General features: G+C 46.5%; 1 protein-coding gene across 1 annotated transcript in view; it reads right to left on the bottom strand.

Annotated features, from left to right (window-relative positions):
- The window catches only part of LOC137326787 (cation channel sperm-associated auxiliary subunit beta-like), a 37,818-nt gene extending 19,735 nt beyond the window's left edge, over positions 1–18,083 (bottom strand). The window contains exon 1 of the mRNA XM_067992180.1: positions 17,940–18,083. The gene's annotated coding sequence lies outside the window, so the exon portion shown is untranslated. The remainder of the gene's footprint in view (positions 1–17,939) is intronic.
- Between the last annotated feature and the right edge of the window lie 312 nt (positions 18,084–18,395).

An 18,395-nucleotide genomic window follows, 5' to 3' on the forward strand; every position in this document is an offset into this window, starting at 1 on the left:
TTAAATCTCACGGGATCCAAGGTGAGGTAGCCAATTGGATACAAAATTGGCTTGACGACAGAAGACAGAGGGTGGTTGTAGAGGGTTGTTTTTCAAACAGGAGGCCTGTGACCAGCGGTGTGCCTCAGGGATCGGTGCTGGGTCCGCTGTTATTTGTTATTTATATTAATGATTTAGATGAGAATTTAGGAGGCATGGTTAGTAAGTTTGCAGATGACACCAAGATTGGTGGCATTGTGGACAGTGAAGAAGGTTATCTAGGATTGCAACGGGATCTTGATAAATTGGGCCAGTGGGCCGATGAATGGCAGATGGAGTTTAATTTAGATAAATGTGAGGTGATGCATTTTGGTAGATCGAATCGGGCCAGGACCTACTCCGTTAATGGTAGGGCGTTGGGGAGAGTTATAGAACAAAGAGATCTAGGAGTACAGGTTCATAGCTCCTTGAAAGTGGAGTCACAGGTGGATAGGGTGGTGAAGAAGGCATTCAGCATGCTTGGTTTCATTGGTCAGAACATTGAATACAGGAGTTGGGATGTCTTGTTGAAGTTGTACAAGACATTAGTAAGGCCACACTTGGAATACTGTGTACAGTTCTGGTCACCCTATTATAGAAAGGATATTATTAAACTAGAAAGAGTGCAGAAAAGATTTACTAGGATGCTACCGGGACTTGATGGTTTGGCTTATAGGGAGAGGTTGGATAGGCTGAGACTTTTTTCCCTGGAGAGTAGGAGGTTTCGGGGTGATCTTATAGAAGTCTATAAAATAATGAGGGGCATAGATAAGGTAGATAGTCAAAATCTTTTCCCAAAGGTAGGGGAGTCTATAACGAGGGGACATAGATTTAAGGTGAGAGGGGAGGGATACAAAAGGGTCCAGAGGGGCAATTTTTTCACTCAAAGGGTGGTGAGTGTCTGGAACGAGCTGCCAGAGGCAGTAGTAGAGGCGGGTACAATTTTGTCTTTTAAAAAGCATTTGGACAGTTACATGGGTAAGATGGGTATAGAGGGATATGGGCCAAGTGCAGGCAATTGGGACTAGCTTAGTGGTATAAACTGGGCGACATGGACATGTTGGGCCGAAGGGCCTGTTTCCATGTTGTAAACTTCTATGATTCTATAATTTTGGAATATATGTTAAATGCAGATACAATCAGTACATCAAAGCTTACAGGTCACAGAACAGATACAGTTCACAACTGTTGTTCTTGAATATCATAAAAACGGAATATTTGACTAACATTGGCAATCATGGTGTTGCTCATATTTAATATTATTTTACATCAATAATATTGTTTTTATGGGAATAACTATTTTATATTTTAGCATCCAAAGATAGTGAAATGGGTAAATAAAATGGAAATTCAAGATTGATGCATATTTTAACCAAATAATCTGTCATTATGACAGCATCCAAACTAGAAAAGAAGACTATGCATTTATAGAGACTAGTTCAAACTGAACCATTTCTGTCTCTTTCTTGAATGGTGTTGGTTTATCAAAACTGCTCCAAATCCTAAAGTGATGATAAGATTTTAAGATTAGTGTTAGAGATTAAGCCTGCTGGATCAAGAAGGTAAATATCAATATTGAATTCTGCATATATGACATATGGAAATGTATTTCAAAAGTTATAAGCATATGATTGAGAAACAGTTTGTTGTTATTTTGCATAAACACTTTGAATTAATACCAATGTAAACTGTCCTACATATGACTATAATTAATGGTCAACAAATATTTTGCAGGACCTATAAAAATAAAAATGGATTGAATTCAGATTTAAATTGGAAATACATGAATAACATTCACTAATGCTTGCATTTGTATAAACATACATCCTACATCAATATAAAACAGACCCAAAGAGCCTTTTTCATTGGCTTTTATTCTTTAATCTTCTGGTCAATTTAATCTCTTTTCTTCTAAACTGTCCTTTTGGATTTTTTCCTTGAGTGTTTTATTGCTCACTTTCATTAAACAATTGTCTTCTTATCTAATTTTGTTCCTTTTTATATATATATATAAAAGCGGGGCCACTGAAAGTGGGATTGGAAGAGGGCAATGATAACTGATGCTACACATGCTGCAAAAGTGCTAAATAGGTTTTTGCCTCATATTTTACCAAAGAGGAGACAGATAACTTATTTGATCAGGAAGGGAAACTAGAGGGTGCTGCAGAGGTAAATTGTGACACTATTCACATTACTGCCAGCACGGTTGCTGAACAGCTGTGCATACTTAAAGTAAATAAATCTCAGATAAGGTGCATCCAAGGATCCTTAAGGAACTAAGGGAGGAAATTGCCAGAATTCTGGCAAAAATCTTCCAGAGAGGTACCTGGGGACTGGAGAAAGGCAGATGTTACTTCTATTTTTAAAAAGGATAGCAAAAGTGACCTGGAAAACTACAGACGAGTGAGTTTGATGTCGATTATGGGTGAAGTTATGGAAACCCTTATTTAAGATAATATCATGGAGCATTTGGGGAGAAATAAAATCATTAATGATAGCCAATATGGATTCATGAAGGAAAGGTCTTGCCAATCTAATTCACTAATTTGCACTGAGGGTGTGACAAAGGACGTTATTAGATATAAGACAGTAGATATGGTGTATTTGCATTTCAGCAAGGCCTTTGATACAGTTAAAAAGAAAAAAAGACTTGCATTTATATAGCGCCTTTCACCACCTCAGGAAGTCCCAAAGCACTTTATAGCCAATTAAGTACTTTTGAAGTGCAGTCACTGTTGTAATGTAGGAAACGTGGCAGCCAATATGCGCACAGCAAGGGCCCACAAACAGCAATGTGATAATAACCAGATAATCTGTTTTATAGTGATGTTGGTTGAGGGACAAATATTTACCAGGACACCAGGAAGGACTCCACTGTTCTTCTTCAAAATAGCACCATGGGATCTTTTACATCCACCCGAGAGGGTAGACGGGGCCTCAGTTTAACATCTCATCCAAAAGACAGTACCTCTGACAGTACTGCACTGGAGTACCAACCTAGGTTTTGTGCTCAAGTCCCTGGAGTGGGACTGAAACCCACAACCTTCTGACTCAGAGGCAAGATTGCTACCGACAGTGCCTCTGGAAAGGCTGGTACTGAAAATAAAGAAATTGGGAATCAGTGCAAATATTTCACAATTAATACGTAATTGGTTGGCTGATAGAACCCAGAGAATGGTGGTACAGGTTTTGTCATTAGTCTGGGAGAATGTTACCAGTGGGATCCAACAGGGGTATGTTTTAGGACCTATTTTGTTTAATATCTTCATCAATGATCAGGAGCTAGGAGTCACAAGCACAGTGGCTAAATTTACACATATCAAAGCGGAGATATAAAGCTAATGAAGGTGGTAGACTGCAAAGCTGAACAGGTTAAGTTACAGGTGAATTTGAATTTACTTGGTAATTGGGCAGGCAGGTGGCAGATGAATTTCAATATAGAGAAATGCAAAGTGCATGGGGACAAAAAAAAAATACAGGGACGATTACTTAAATGGAAAGAAAATAATGAGTATGTAAAATGAAAGAGATCTGGGGGTCCTGTTAAATGAAAGCCTCCTATTGTCTCATGCTTATATCACTTCTGCCATTTAACCATCTCATGTTTTCCAATGAAGTACTTTGCAAGTCATTCTATTTCTTTTCCTATATTTGTGTTGTGTTTCTCCCCCTCCACTTCCCTTCCCTTTTCAAATGCTGTTCATCTATCTATATTACAGTTCTGATGAAGACACTCGAAACATTAACTTCTTTGTTCTCTCCATACAGTCTGCCTGACCAGCTGAGTAAGTCCAGCATTTTCAATGAAAACTATTTGTACTTTCTCACATCATTATAATTATTCTGATCCTAGAATCCACAAAACACAAAGTGAGTGGTCTCTCTCCTATTGAGAGGCTACATCAAATTGGGTTGTATTCTAAAGTTAGTAACAACAACTTTATTTTATTTAAAATAACCCTTCCAGAATAAATTATTTTTGACTTCAATTGCTGAATCATAGTATACTGCTGGAAACAGTTGGTGCATTTTTCTCAGGGAACATACCACCAGCCTCCCTACACCCCAATTAAGTGAGCTTTCTGTTCCTGAAATTCATTTTGGGGGGAGAAAATATTCTAAATATTTTGGGCAGGCACCTACACAGTTCTGGCACAAATAGAGTTTGAATTTTGGGAGCGGGGGGGTTGGGGAGAATGGAAGGAGGAAATAAAAACAGATTTTTCTGCAGCACCTGGCCACTACGTTAGCAACCTTGTAGAACTCTGGAAGGCACAGGAAAATGTTGCCTTTGGCTTCTTCTGCCAGTTTCAGCAATGAAGTAGTCAATCTGAAAATTATGAGGTATTTTAGTAAGGTGAATAGAGAAATACTATTTCCACTGATCAGTTAGACGATGTTTAACTTAGAAGCATAGAAACAGGGGTGGCCATTCAGCCACTCAAACCTGTTCCACCATCCAATTAGTTCATAGCTGATCTCTCTTGGGGAGAGAGAGAGCCTATTTATGCAAATCGGGACCTATTATGTGAATAGAATAACAATGCAATATCTACCCGTAAATAAGTGAGCCACCCTCAGCGGCAGCCTCAACAGCTGAAACCTGGGCAGCTGATCAAAGAGGCCTTTCCAAGTTAAGTTTTAAACTTTCCTTTGTGGGGCCAGGAGCCAGAATGCTCCTTCAGACCCCACAAAGAAAGTGTAGGCCTCCCCTTCCCAGACAGCTGGTTAATGAGGCCCAGCTGTTAAAAGTGGCTGGGCCTCCCACTGCCACTTCCAGACGGGTCAGCCGCTCGCTACGCCACTTTCTCACCCAGGAGTTAAAATTCGCACTGGTGTGTCATCTGGTACAAGACGACTGCAAAGAAAGTCAACTAAACACACTGGCCTAGAAATCTGATTGTGCCCAGAATCAGATATTCAAGGGGCGGGGCGCGCACTGCACACGCCTGTTAGCGTTGTCTGAAGCAGCACGTAATATTCATGCAGGCTGGTCATTTTAATCAGGCAAGGGTGCAGCCAGCACTACCCGTGCTATTCATTGGCAAAATGCCTGTTCGGGGAGGGGAGTGGGGGCGAAGTGTGGGTGGGGGCAAATATTGGCCGTCTCTAACGCCACTTAAGGCAGCAGGCACCACTTAACGGGGAGGTGCACGTCAGCTGCAGATTCCAGAGAAAAACATGCAAACAGAGATAAGACTGAAACAAGTGCTGAGAGAGAACCTAGCTTCTCAGATGCTGCCTTGGAGGCCCTGGTGCAGGAGGAATATCCTTTTCTCCCCTAGGGGTTAGGAAGCCCTCCAATCATCAATTACGCCAGCAATCGGAAAAGGTCACAGAGTACGGAAATGCCAGAAGCCTAGCACCCCGGACATGCCTGCAATACCAAAAGATGTCCAATGACCTCACTAGATTGTCACGGTAAGAATACTGTTCTCTTACTTTCAGCTCACTCACCCTCCGAGAACTCTGCATTCCTCCAACTCTGACCTCTGATTCAACCCCCATTTCTTTCAACCCAATACTGGTGGCCGTGCCTTTAGCCATCTAGGCCCTAAGCTCTGGAATTAACGACCTAAACTCCTTCACCTCTTTCTTCTCCTTTAAGACCCTCCTTAAATCCTACCTCTTTGACCAAGCACCTGTCCTAACATCTCTTTCTTTGGTTCGGTATCGACGCTCCTATAAAGCGCCTTGGGACGTTTTACTACATTAAATAGAATCATGGAATGATTACAGCACAGAAGGAGACCATTCGGCCTGTCTAGTCCGTGCCGGCTGTATGCAAGAGCAATCCAGCTAGTCCCACTCCCCCGCCCTATCCCCGTAGCCCTGCAAATTTTGTCCCTTCAAGCACTTATCCAATTCCCGTTTGAAAACCACGATTGAATCTACCTCCACCACCCCCTTAGGCAGTGCATTGCAGACCATAACCACTTGTTGTGTAAAATAATTTTTACTCATGTCGCCTTTGGTTCTTTTGCCAATCCCTTAAATCTATATCCTCTGGTTCATGACCCTCCCACCAATGGGAAGTTTCTCTCTATCTACTCTGTCTAGACCTTTCATGATTTTGAATACCTCTATCAAATCTCCTCAATACCTTCTCTGCTCCAAGGAGAACAACCCCAGCTTCTCCAGTTTATCAACGTAACTAAAGTCCCTCATCCCTGGAATCATTCCAGTAAATCTTTTCTGCAACCTCTCTAAGGCCTTCATATCATTCCTAAAGTGTGGTACCCAGAACTGGACACAATACTCTAGTTGTGGCCGAACCAGTGTTTTATAAAGGTTCTTTAATAATCTCCTTGCTTTTGAACTCTATGGGCTCGATTTTCGGGTAAAGGGGCAGATGCGTTGGGGATGGGGGGGGGGGGCTCCGAAAATCGCTGAAATCCCGAGCGGGTTCGGAGCCCGGCTCCAACTCACCGACTTCCGGGTTCCCCAGTGACGCGTCCGGGTGCACGCATGCCTCCCGAATGCAGAAGTCCCACCGGCAATTAAAGCAGGTGGGATGATACTTTGCATAGTTTGTCAGCTAGCTGAAGTACATTTTAGAGGGCAATTAAGAATCAATCACATTGCTGTGGGTCTGGCCTTTTTGTGATTCCAGACCCACAGCAATGTGGTTGATTCTTAATTGCCCTCTGAAATGGTCTAGCAAGCCACTCAGTTGTAAAATCTCACTAAAAAAAGTCACAAGAAGAATAAAATCGGACGGACCACCCGGCATCGGACCACTAGGCACCGGACACGACAAAGGCAAACCAAGCCCAGTCGACCCTGCAAAGTCCTCCTCACTAACATCTAGGGACTTGTGCCAAAATTGGAAAAGCTGTCCCACAGACTAGTCAAGCAACAGCCTGACATAGCCATACTCACAGAATCATACCTTTCAGCCAACGTCCCAGACTCTTCCATCACCATCCCTGGGTATGTCCTGTCCCACCGGCAGGACAGACCCAAAAGAGGTGGCGGTACAGTGATATACAGTCAGGAGGGAGTGGCCCTGGGAGTCCTCAACATTGACTCTGGGCCCCATGAAATCTCATGGCATCAGGTCAAACATGGGCATGGAAACCTCCTGCTGATGAATCAGTCCTCCTCCATGTTGAACACCACTTGGAGGAAGCACTGAGGGAAGCAAGGGCACAGAATGTACTCTGGGTGGGGGACTTCAATGTCCATCACCAAGAGTGGCTCGGTAGCACCACTACTGACCGAGCTGGCCGAGTCCTGAAGGATATAGCTGCCAGACTGGGCCTGCGGCAGGTGGTGAGCGAACCAACACGAGGGAAAAATTTACTTGACCTCCTCCTCACCAATCTACCTGTCGAAAATGCATCTGACCATGACAGTATTGGTAGGAGTGACCACCGCACAGTCCTCGTGGAGACGAAGTCCCGTCTTCGCACTGAGGACACCATCCAACGTGTTGTGTGGCACTACTACCGTGCTAAATGGGATAGATTCAGAACAGATCTAGCAGCTCAAAACTGGGCAACCATGAGGTGCTGTGGGCCATCAGCAGCAGCAGAATTGTATTCCAGCACAATCTGTAACCTCATGACCCGGCATATTCCTCACTCTACCATTACCAACAAGCCAGCGGATCAACCCTGGTTCAATAAGGAGTGTAGAAGAGCACACCAGGAGCAGCACCAGGCGTACCTCAAAATGAGGTGCCAACCTGGTGAAGCTATAACTCAGGACTACATGCATGCTAAACAGTGGAAGCAACATGCTATAGACAGAGCTAAGCGATTCCACAACCAATGGATCAGATCCAAGCTCTGCAGTCCTGCCACATCCAGTCGTGAATGGTGGTGGACAATTAAACAACGAACGGGAGGAGGAGGCTCTGTAAACATCCCCATCCTCAATGATGGCAGAGTCCAGCACGTGAGTGCAAAAGACAAGGGTGAAGCGTTTGCAACCATCTTCAGCCAGAAGTGCCGAGTGGATGATCCATCTCGGCCTCCTCCCGATATCCCCATCATCACAGGTGCCAGTCTTCAGCCAATTCGATTCACTCCACGTGATATCAAGAAACGGTTGAGTGCACTGGATACAGCAAAGGCTATGGGCCCCGACAACATCCCGGCTATAGTGCTGAAGACTTGTGCTCCAGAACGAGCTGCGCCTCTAGCAAAGCTGTTCCAGTACAGCTACAACACTGGCATTTACCCGACAATGTGGAAAACTGCCCAGGTATGTCCTGTCCACAAAAAGCAGGACAAATCCAATCCGGCCAATTACAGCCCCATCAGTCTACTCTCAATCATCAGCAAAGTGATGGAAGGTGTCGTCGACTGTGCTATCAAGCAGCACTTACTCACCAATAACCTGCTCACCGATGCTCAGTTGGCGTTCCGCCAGGACCACTCGGCTCCAGACCTCATTACAGCCTTGGTCCAAACATGGACAAAACAGCTGAATTCCAGAGGCGAGGTGAGAGTGACTGCCCTTGACATCAAGGCAGCATTTGACCGAGTGTGGCACCAAGGAGACCTAGTAAAATTGAAGTCAATGGGAATCGGGGGAAAACTCTCCAGTGGCTGGAGTCATACCTAGCACAAAGGAAGATGGTAGTGGTTGTTGGAGACCAATCATCTCAGCCCCAGGACATTGCTGCAGGAGTTCCTCAAGGCAGTGTCCTAGGCCCAACTATCTTCAGCTGCTTCATCAATGACCTTCCCTCCATCATAAGGTCAGAAATGGGGATGTTCGCTGATGATTGCACAGTGTTCAGTTCCATTCCCAACCCCTCAAATAATGAAGCAGTCCGAGCCCGCATGCAGCAAGACTTGGACAACATCCAGGCTTGGGCTCATAAGTGGCAAGTAACATTCGCGCCAGACAAGTGTCAGACAATGACCATCTCCAACAAGAGAGAGTCTAACCACCTCCCCTTGACATTCAATGGCATTACCATCGTCGAATCCCCCACCATCAACATCTTGGGGGTCACCATTGACCAGAAACTGAACTGAACCAGCCATATAAATACTGTGGCTACAAGAGCAGGTCAGAGGCTGGGTATTCTGCGGTGAGTGACTCACCTCCTGACTCCACAAAGCCTTTCCACCATCTACAAGACACAAATCAGGAGTGTGATGGAGTACTCTCCACTTGCTTGGATGAGTGCAGCTCCAACAACACTCAAGAAGCTCGACACCATCCAGGACAAAGCAGCCCACTTGATTGGCACCCCATCCACCACCCTAAACATTCACTTCCTCCACCACCGGCGCACAGTGGCTGCAGTGTGTACCATCCATAGGATGCACCGCAGCAACTCGCCAAGGCTTCTTCGACAGCACCTCCCAAACCTGCGACCTCTACCACTTAGAAGGACAAGAGCAGCAGGTACATGGGAACAACACCACCTGCACGTTCCCCTCCAAGTCACACACCATCCCGACTTGGAAATATATCGCCGTTCCTTCATTGTCGCTGGGTCAAAATCCTGGAACTCCCTTCCTAAAAGCACTGTGGGAGAACCTTCGCCACACGGACTGCAGAGGTTCAAGAAGGCGGCTCACCACCACCTTCTCAAGGGCAATTAGGGTTGGGCAATAAATGCTGGCCTCGCCAGCGACGCCCACATCCCATGAACGAATAAAAAAAAACTTGTTTGACTCAACATTTTGGCAGGAGTGCGGTTTTGAAGCATCCTCAGCGTGTTTTCCGTGCTGTGGGAAACACTCCCTGTTGCAACAGATGTGTTTCAGCCAGCAGCCAGTGAGAGATGCAAATGCTTATTTGACAGGTGGGGAGAAAATGTCATTTATTGCAGCAGGGCACTCTGTCACTTCAGACAAAGTTTTGGCTGCAAGACCTTTGTGTTTTCACTCAAAATTCTTACTTTCCACCCAAAACTCTGCTGTTCAAATGTATTTAATTGTTTTGCGGACCCACACCATCAGGATGAGGGGCGCCATGGCTGCATTCACCACTACATCCGAGGACGAGCAACATCACCAGCCTCGCCAGGCACGACGTCCACCTCTGCCACGTGGAGCTCCACAGCACAGTACTGCGCCACAGGCACCTGCACAAGAGCACAGAGGGCAACAACAGAGAGAGCGACGTCACAGGAGGCACTACCCTCGCCACAGGGTCTACAGACCGAGGCTCAGCTTCCTGGACCTCTCTGAAGAGCAGTGCATACGGAGGCTGAGAGTCAGTTGCCAGGTAGTCGCAGACATCTGCAGCCTCCTTCATGCCGAGCTGCTCCCGGCTGGGCCGAGCAGCATCTCCTTACCTGTCGCTGTCAAAGTCACCACAGTCCTCAACTTCTTCGCCTCCAGATCATTCCAGGGTCCCAACGGGGACATCGCCAGGGTCGCTCAGTCGTCTGCACACAAGTGCGTAAGGCAGGTCAACGATGATTTGTTTCACAGGGCCTTGCACTACGTCAACTTCCCCATGGATGACCTCAGCCAGCCGGAGAGGGCAGTGGGATTCCACGGTGTTGCTGGCTTCCCACGGGTGCAGGATGTAATTACACCCATATAGCAAATCGAGCACCTCCACACAAGCCAGTACTGTTCATCAACAGGAAGGGGTATCACTCCATCAACACTCAGCTCATTTGTGACCACTGCAAAAAATTCCTTCACGTGTGTGCCAAATACCCTGGCAGCTGCCACAATTCCTTCATCCTCTGAGAATCCAACATCCCGCCGCTCTTCCACGTACCGAACATCCGTAAGGGCTGCCTCCTCGGGGAGAAGGCATACCCCCTGCACACGTGGCTCATGGCACCTCTGAGGAACCCTATCACCGAGCAACAGCATCGATACAACAACAGCCGCATCGCTACCAGGTCTACAATTGAGCATGCTATAGGGCTGCTCAAGATGCACATCGGGTGCTTTGATCATTCTGGGGGAGCGCTTCAATACGCACCAGACACAGTGGGACGCATTATAGTCGTTTGTTGTGCGCTGCACAACACGACACAACAGAGAAGGGTGCCGCTTGAGGAGGCCCCATCAACACCTGCCACCCACATTGAGGAGGAGGAGGAGGAGGAGGAGTAGGAGGGGGAGGAGCAGGAGCAACCCATGGGCAGAACAGCGGCTCACTTGGCTGCTCGTGAGGCCAGGGAGTCACTAATGTGTGAACGGTCACTAACATCAGACAGTGTGAAGAGTCCAGTCCTCACACCACCTGGATGGAGCAGCCTGCACACCAGACCCCCGCACCACCCCCCCCCCCCCCAACCCTGCACAAAACAGTCCTGCAATTACACATACACCCACTGTAGAATGACCCAATGGGTGGCATCAAGCTTTGGCGTTCATGTGAACCTCACAAAAGGGCCTTATAACAGAAGCCAGTCAAGAATGGCCAAGATGTGACAGTAGTGGTGACAATAATAATAGTTAATGTGAGTTTAACAAAAAGCAAATATAAATTAAAAAAATGAACAACTGTCAAACACCCTTGTGCATACCCTTCGTGCTTACAAAACCTTTGCCTTTCTCTTCCAACTACTTCTACGTGGTGCATCCCGTGGCTGCAGCAGAGGTAGTGGCAGGTTGCTCTTGTTCATGCCCTGACCGATTAGATGCTTTGGGCCTACGCCCTCTGGGTTTTGGTGCCCTTGAGGGCCCCTCCAAAGACTGCTCCACCTGCCCCTGTGCAGGGACAGACTCGGCCACCTGGAGAGCGTGGCAGCATTGCGGGTACTGTTTGAGAGGGGAGCAATGGGTGAGACGTGGGAGCGCTTTGAGTGGCGTCCCCATTTCCATGTCCCCTTTCGCCATCATCCCTCTCCTGGGCCAGGCCCACACCACTCCCACCACTCTGCTGGACGACAGTTTGGAGGACATGTGTGAAACCTTGTAAGGCCAGTGCTAGTGTATCAACCTGCCTGTTTAAGGCGGCAGAATGTTGTTCACCCTGAGTCCGAACGGCTGTTGCCAGGGCCTGAATGGACTCATTTGTGAGCAGAGCTTGAAGCTCAATGGAGGCTAGCCTTCCTTCTATTGCAGATATTCCCGCGCTCACCATCTCAGAGATGCCCTCACGTCCCTGTGACACTATCTCAGAGATGCCCTCACGTCCCCGTGACACTATCTCAGAGATGCCCTCCCGAACCTGTGCGACCATTCCACTCATGTGGGAGTTGGACTCCTCCATTCTCTGCGCTGCTGTAGACAGCGCACGTGGCACCTGTTCCAGCAAATGTGCTGTTGCCCCTCGATGGTCCCCAGGGTTCAGCATCTGCGTCCATCCGAGCAGAGCTTGGAGAGGAGTGCTCCCATCGACGCGGACTCTCCACAGCTGCCCCTGCCACCAGTGTCCACTCGAGCTCACATGTGTGTGGTAACTCACCATGTGCGACCCCAACTAACTGCGGACTAGGACTCGCCGAGGTGTGAGTATCTGCGCTGGTGGACGGCTCGCGAAGATGTGATGGTGCACACTCAGAGGCCGGCAGGTCCTCTGAGGAATCGCCCTCTGCCATCACAGCGATCGCTGAAGGCCCTGTAAGAGAACAGAAGGCAATGTTAAGCATGATCACAAATGTGTCATGATGCAACGAGCATACTGAAGTGCTGTAGGTGGCGAGGCACGTTAACATCAATTCATATTGTGCGTGCTGAATGTTAAAGTTCTGTCATCAGACATTTGTCGGGTACCAGTCTCGGCGACCCTGACAGACAGGCACTCAACGGTGCGGCTCAGCTCCAGCGCCTCCTGCTCCACGTCTGTGAGGACGACGATTTGTTGTGGACCCCCTCCGGTCCTCGATCTTTCCTGTGTATTTTGGGCTCTCTTCTCCTATAAGGGGAGAAAGTACAGACACGTGAGTGAGTGACAGTGACGTGGCCAACCGATGAATGCATTGGTTTGGGTGCGGCTGACCATAAAAGAGGTGCATCAGAGGGTGAGTATGAGACATAGCCATGACATTGTATCAGGATTGAGTTGAGTAGTAGTGGTGGGCTGACGAATGGGGAGGTGAGGAAGTGCAGGTAAGTTGAGGATGACCCATAAGTGGGTGTGAGGAGTGATGTGGTAGAGTAGTGTTGGCAGTGCAGAATGAGTTGGGGGTGGGGGTGGTGATGTGGAAGACGGAATGTAGGAGAATGAGTAAGTGTGGTCACTTTGGCTGACCTAGTTAGGTCATTGAAGCGCTTCCTGCGCAGGATCCAGGTGCGGGAGATGTTTCTGCTGCTGGTGACCTCCTCTGCCACCTCGAGCCAGGCCTTCTTGGTGGCAGAGGCAGGACACTTCCTCCTGTCCGCCGGGTAGAAGACATCCCACCTCCTCCTCACCCATCCAGTAGAACCTGGAGTGAGGCATCGCTAAATCTAGGAGCAGCCTTTCCCCTCTGCTGCTCCATTGTGCTGTGTGAGTGTTTCCTCCTGGAGCAGCCATTGGAGGACTGCCCCTTTAAATAGAGCTCCTTCAGTTGATAGCCTGTGATGCGGGTGCGCAGTCCGCCCGCTGCGCAGCTATCAGACGGCAAACCCGGAAGCCACGTTAAGTGGCTCCAATTGACCCGCGATCACATGGGAAAGGGACATATTTTATTGGGCCGGGATACCCACGCGCCCAATCGCCTCCCGCCCCCCGTGCCCGCCCCGCCGCCCCCCCATGCCCCCCGCCCGTGCCCCCCGCCCCATGCCCCCCGCCCGTGCCCCCCCCGCCCCATGCCCCCCCGCCCCCGCCTCTCCTCATTCTTCCTACCAAAATGTATCACTTCGCACTTCTCTGCGTTAAATTTCATCTGCCACGTGTCTGCCCATTCCACCAGCCTATGTCCTCTTGAAGTCTATCACTATCCTCCTCACTGTTCACTACCCTTCCAAGTTTTGTGTCATCTGCAAATTTTGAAATTGTGCCCTGTACACCCAAGTCATTAATATATATATAAAAAAAGCAATGGTCCTAGTACCAATCCCTGGGGAACACCAGTATATACCTCCCTCCAGTCCGAAAAACAACTGTTCACCATTACTCTCTGTTTCCTATTACTTAGCTAATTTCGTATCCATGCTGCCACTGCCCCCTTTCTTCCATGGGCTTCAACTTTGATGACAAGCCTATTATGCGGCATTTTATCAAATGTCTTTTGGAAGTCCATATACACCACATCAACCGCATTGCCCTCATCGACCCGCTCTGTTACCTCATCATCAAAAAACTCAATCAAGTTTGCCTTTAACAAATCCATGCTGGCTTTCCTTTATTAATCCACACTAGTCCAAATGACCATTAATACTGTCCCGAATTATGATTTCTAAAAGTTTCCCCACTACCAAAGTTAAACTGTAGTTGCTGGGTTTATCCTTACACCCTTTTTTGAACAAGGGTGTAATATTCTCCAGTCCTCCAGCACCACCCCTGTATCTAATGATGATTGGAAGATTATGGCCAGTACCTCCGCAATTTCCACCCTTACTTCCCTCAGCAACCTAGGATGCATCCCATCTGGACCAAGTGACTTATCTACTTCAAGTACAGCCAGCCTTTCTAATACCTCCTCTTTATCAAATTTTAGTCCATCCAGTATCTCAACTACCTCTTCACTTACTGTGACTTTGGCAGCATCTTTGTCCTTGGTAAAGGCAGATGCAAAGTATTCATTTAGTACCTGAGCCGTGCCCTCTGCCGTAGATCTCCTTTTTGGTCCCTAATTGGTGCCACCCCTCCCCTTACTATCTGTTTACGTGCCTATGGAAGACCTTTGGATTCCCTTTTATGTTAGCCACCAGTCTATTCTCATACTCTCTCTTTGCCCCTCTTATTTCCTTTTTCGCCTCCCCTCTGAACTTTCTATATTCAACCTGGTTCTCACTTACCAACCTGACATCTGTCATACACCCCTTTTTTCTGCTTCATCTTACTCTTTATCTCTTTTGTCATGTAAGGAGTTTGGGTTTTAGTTGCCCTACCTTTCTCCCTCGTGGGAAAGTTTCTGGACTATACCCAAACCATCTCCTCTTTAAAGGCCGCCCATTGCTCACTTACAGTTTTGCCTGCCAATCTTTGATTCCAATTTGCCTGAGCCAGATCCATTCTCATCCCTTTGAAATTGGCCCTCCTCCAATTGAGTATTTTTACTTTAGAGTGGTCCTTATCCTTTTCCGTAGCTAATCTAAACCTTATGATACTAAGATTGCTGTTCCCTAAATATTCCCCACTGACACTTGCTCCACTTGGCCCACCTCATTCCCCAGAACCAGATCTAGCAATGCCTCCTTTCTCGTTGGGCCAGAAACGTACTGATCAAAAAAGTTCTCCTGAACACACTTCAAAAATTTCTCCCCCTCTTTTCCCCTTACACTATTACTATCCCAGTCTATTAGGATAGTTGAAGTCCCCCATTGTCACTACTCTATGGTTCTTGCACATCTCCGTAATTTCCCTACAAATTTGCTCCTCTATATCCTTCCCACTAGTTGGTGACCCAGTAGTGTAATGGCACCATTGTTTCTTATCTCTAAGCAAATAGATTCTGTCTTTGACTCCTCCAGGACATCCTCTCTCTCCAGCACTGCAATATTCTCCTTACTCAATATTGCCACCCCCCTCCTTTCTTTCCTTCCTTGTATCCAGGAATATTTAGTACCCAATCATGCCCTTTTTTGAGCCAGGTCTCTGTTATTGCCACAACATCATATTCTCATGTGGCTATTTGCACCTGCAGCTCACCAACCTTGTTTACTACGCTGTGTATTTACATACATGCACTGCAAACCTATCTTAGACCTTCTTGTATTCTCTCTTAGTCTGATCTTATCTAATACCATACTATTTCATACTAGTGCTATCTGTCTCTCCCAATCCTTTGTGCACTGTTTCTCCTTTCCAATGCTACATCCTGGTGCCCAACCCCATGCCAACTTAGTTTAAACCTCCCTGCAAGGACATTGGTCCCAGTTCTGTTGAGGTGCAACCCATCCAGCCTGTACAGGTCCCACTTCTCCCAGAACTGGTCCCAATGCCCCAGGAATCCAAAGCTCTCCTTCCTGCACCATTTCTCCGGCCACGCATTAATCTACCTTATCCTCCTATTTCTATACTCATAAGTGCATGGTACCGGGAGTAATCCGCAACTTGTTTTTGTTGCTTACACCTCCACCACTTACAGTCTCACTAATCACAAGACTCATAACACACAAGGGTCCCCTCCCCTGCTTTGCGTTCATTTTCATACAATCATTGTATCACACGTCTTTCTCCTCACACTCACCACTGTTACAACCCTCAATTATCCACAACTTGCATCTTGCACACTGAGCAAAGCCTAGTGCTCTCGTGCTACTTCGCTCTTGTAGGCGTTCCTCCTGGCATAGACAGCCTCGGTGACCTTCCTGGTACATCGGTGTGCTGTGAAATGGGATACGTTGCTATGTTACCTGCTGCAGCCTGGAAAGAGCCCGTGGCATAAAAGTTAACAACCACGGTGACCTTGACAGCCACAGGCAGTGTTGACCGTGCCTGGTTTGAGGCTGGAGTTGTGGCTACAGCAGATGGCATAGGTCAGTGACAGCCTTCTTGGTGAAGCGAAGGCGCCCGAGTCATTGCTCCTGAGTAAAGTTGAGGTAGGAGAAGTCAATGGAAATGAAAATCGGGAGATGTATATTGGGCAGTTGAATCAATATCACCTATTTTACACCATCACCCAAAGTCAAAATTTCCCCCTCCCTTTCCTCTCCCTCTTACCCCCCTCCCAATTCCTTCTCTTCTCTTCTCCTCTCCTATCCTCTCTCCCACCCCACCACTAACCATTTGCCATTACCATTGAATTCCATTACAAAGGTGCCGCTTAGAACACAACGGCTATTCTGGCAATTTAATAAGCTTTTCATACCTTGTTAAAATCCGATTAAGTACTGTTAACTATTTACCTGAGGAGCTGAGTGCTTCTGAGCACTATCCATCCCTTTTTAATGCCAAGGAACAGCTGATTGAAGCTGCCTGAAGTCTCCAATTTCCGACTGCTGTAGTTGTTAACAGTGCCAACAGCTGATGGAGACTTCAGGCAGCTTCAATCAGCTATTCGCTCAATATAGATGATCTGTTCGTTTCCATTAAAATAAATAATTAAGAACATAAGAAATAGGAGCAGGAGTAGGCCATACAGCCCCTCGAGTCTGCTCCGTCATTCCGATAATCAGATCATGGCTTATCTTCGACCTCAACTCTACTTTCCCGCCCAATCCCCATATTCCTTGATTCCCCTAGGGTCCAAAAATATATCCATCTCAGCCTGGAATATATTCAATGACTCAGCATCCACAGCCCTCTGGGATAGAGAGTTCCAAAGATTTAAAACCCTCTGTGTGGAGAAATTCCTCATCTCAGTCTTGAATGGCCAACCCCATATACTGCGACTATGCCCCCTAGATCTAGACTCTCTAGCCAGGGGAAACAATCTCTCAGCATCTACCCTGTCAAGCCCCCGCATAATCTTATATGTTTCAATGAGATTACCTCTCATTCTTCTAAACTCCAGAGTATAGGCCCATTCTACTCAACTTCTCTTCATAGGACAGGATGAGATCCGATTTTGGATCGATTTAGCATCATGCAATACAGTCCTCACCACTTTTTAACTAGATTAGAGATCCTAGATCCTTACCTCTTCAAATTCTTAGGCACTAGAGAGTCCCATGAATTTAGCATCCACCGCGTATAGCGGGCAAATCGCATCAGCACAAACACACCTGCTATATGCGGTGGGGACTGTATGTGGATTTGAAGACAATAGCAACATAGATTAGGAGACAAGGAATGCAATGAAAAATAAAACAACACTGAAACTAATAAATTTTTGCATTTATTTTGATTTGAATATTATGGGTGTTTCTTTAAAACTAAATTCTGTTAATAAGACTGTTCCCTCTAAACAAGATCATAAATGTATATTTCTATATAAAATAGGATCTTACCAAGACTTTTTCAAATTTGAAGATAAGTATGGAAGTTCTGTTAAATATCTCCAGACTTGGAATCAACCCCACACTGCTAAAGAAAGGCACAAGCGTTTTCAAAAAGTCTTCATTATATTTATCTACAAAGTACAAATTGCAGTGGAGTTTCTGAAAGATAAAAGTGATTTGTTTTAAGGTTCATGTCATTCAAACCATTTGAAATATTCTTAACAACAGCATTAACAAGAACTTTAATAGCCAGGAAGAGACAAGTGTTTTTTATAATATAATTGAAGACTGATGAAATGTTTCATGCTTCAGAATAGTTTGATTCATCTGTAATTATCAGGGATACATCTAGACAACATTTAGATTAGCAGTTGCATTTCCCTTCACTGTCTCAATGAAATCATCTGACGAAGGAGATAATCTCCGAAAGCTTGTGATTTTAAAATAAATTTGTTGGACTATAAC

The sequence above is a fragment of the Heptranchias perlo genome, chromosome 10, assembly GCF_035084215.1.
Source record: "Heptranchias perlo isolate sHepPer1 chromosome 10, sHepPer1.hap1, whole genome shotgun sequence".
NCBI lineage: Eukaryota > Metazoa > Chordata > Chondrichthyes > Hexanchiformes > Hexanchidae > Heptranchias > Heptranchias perlo.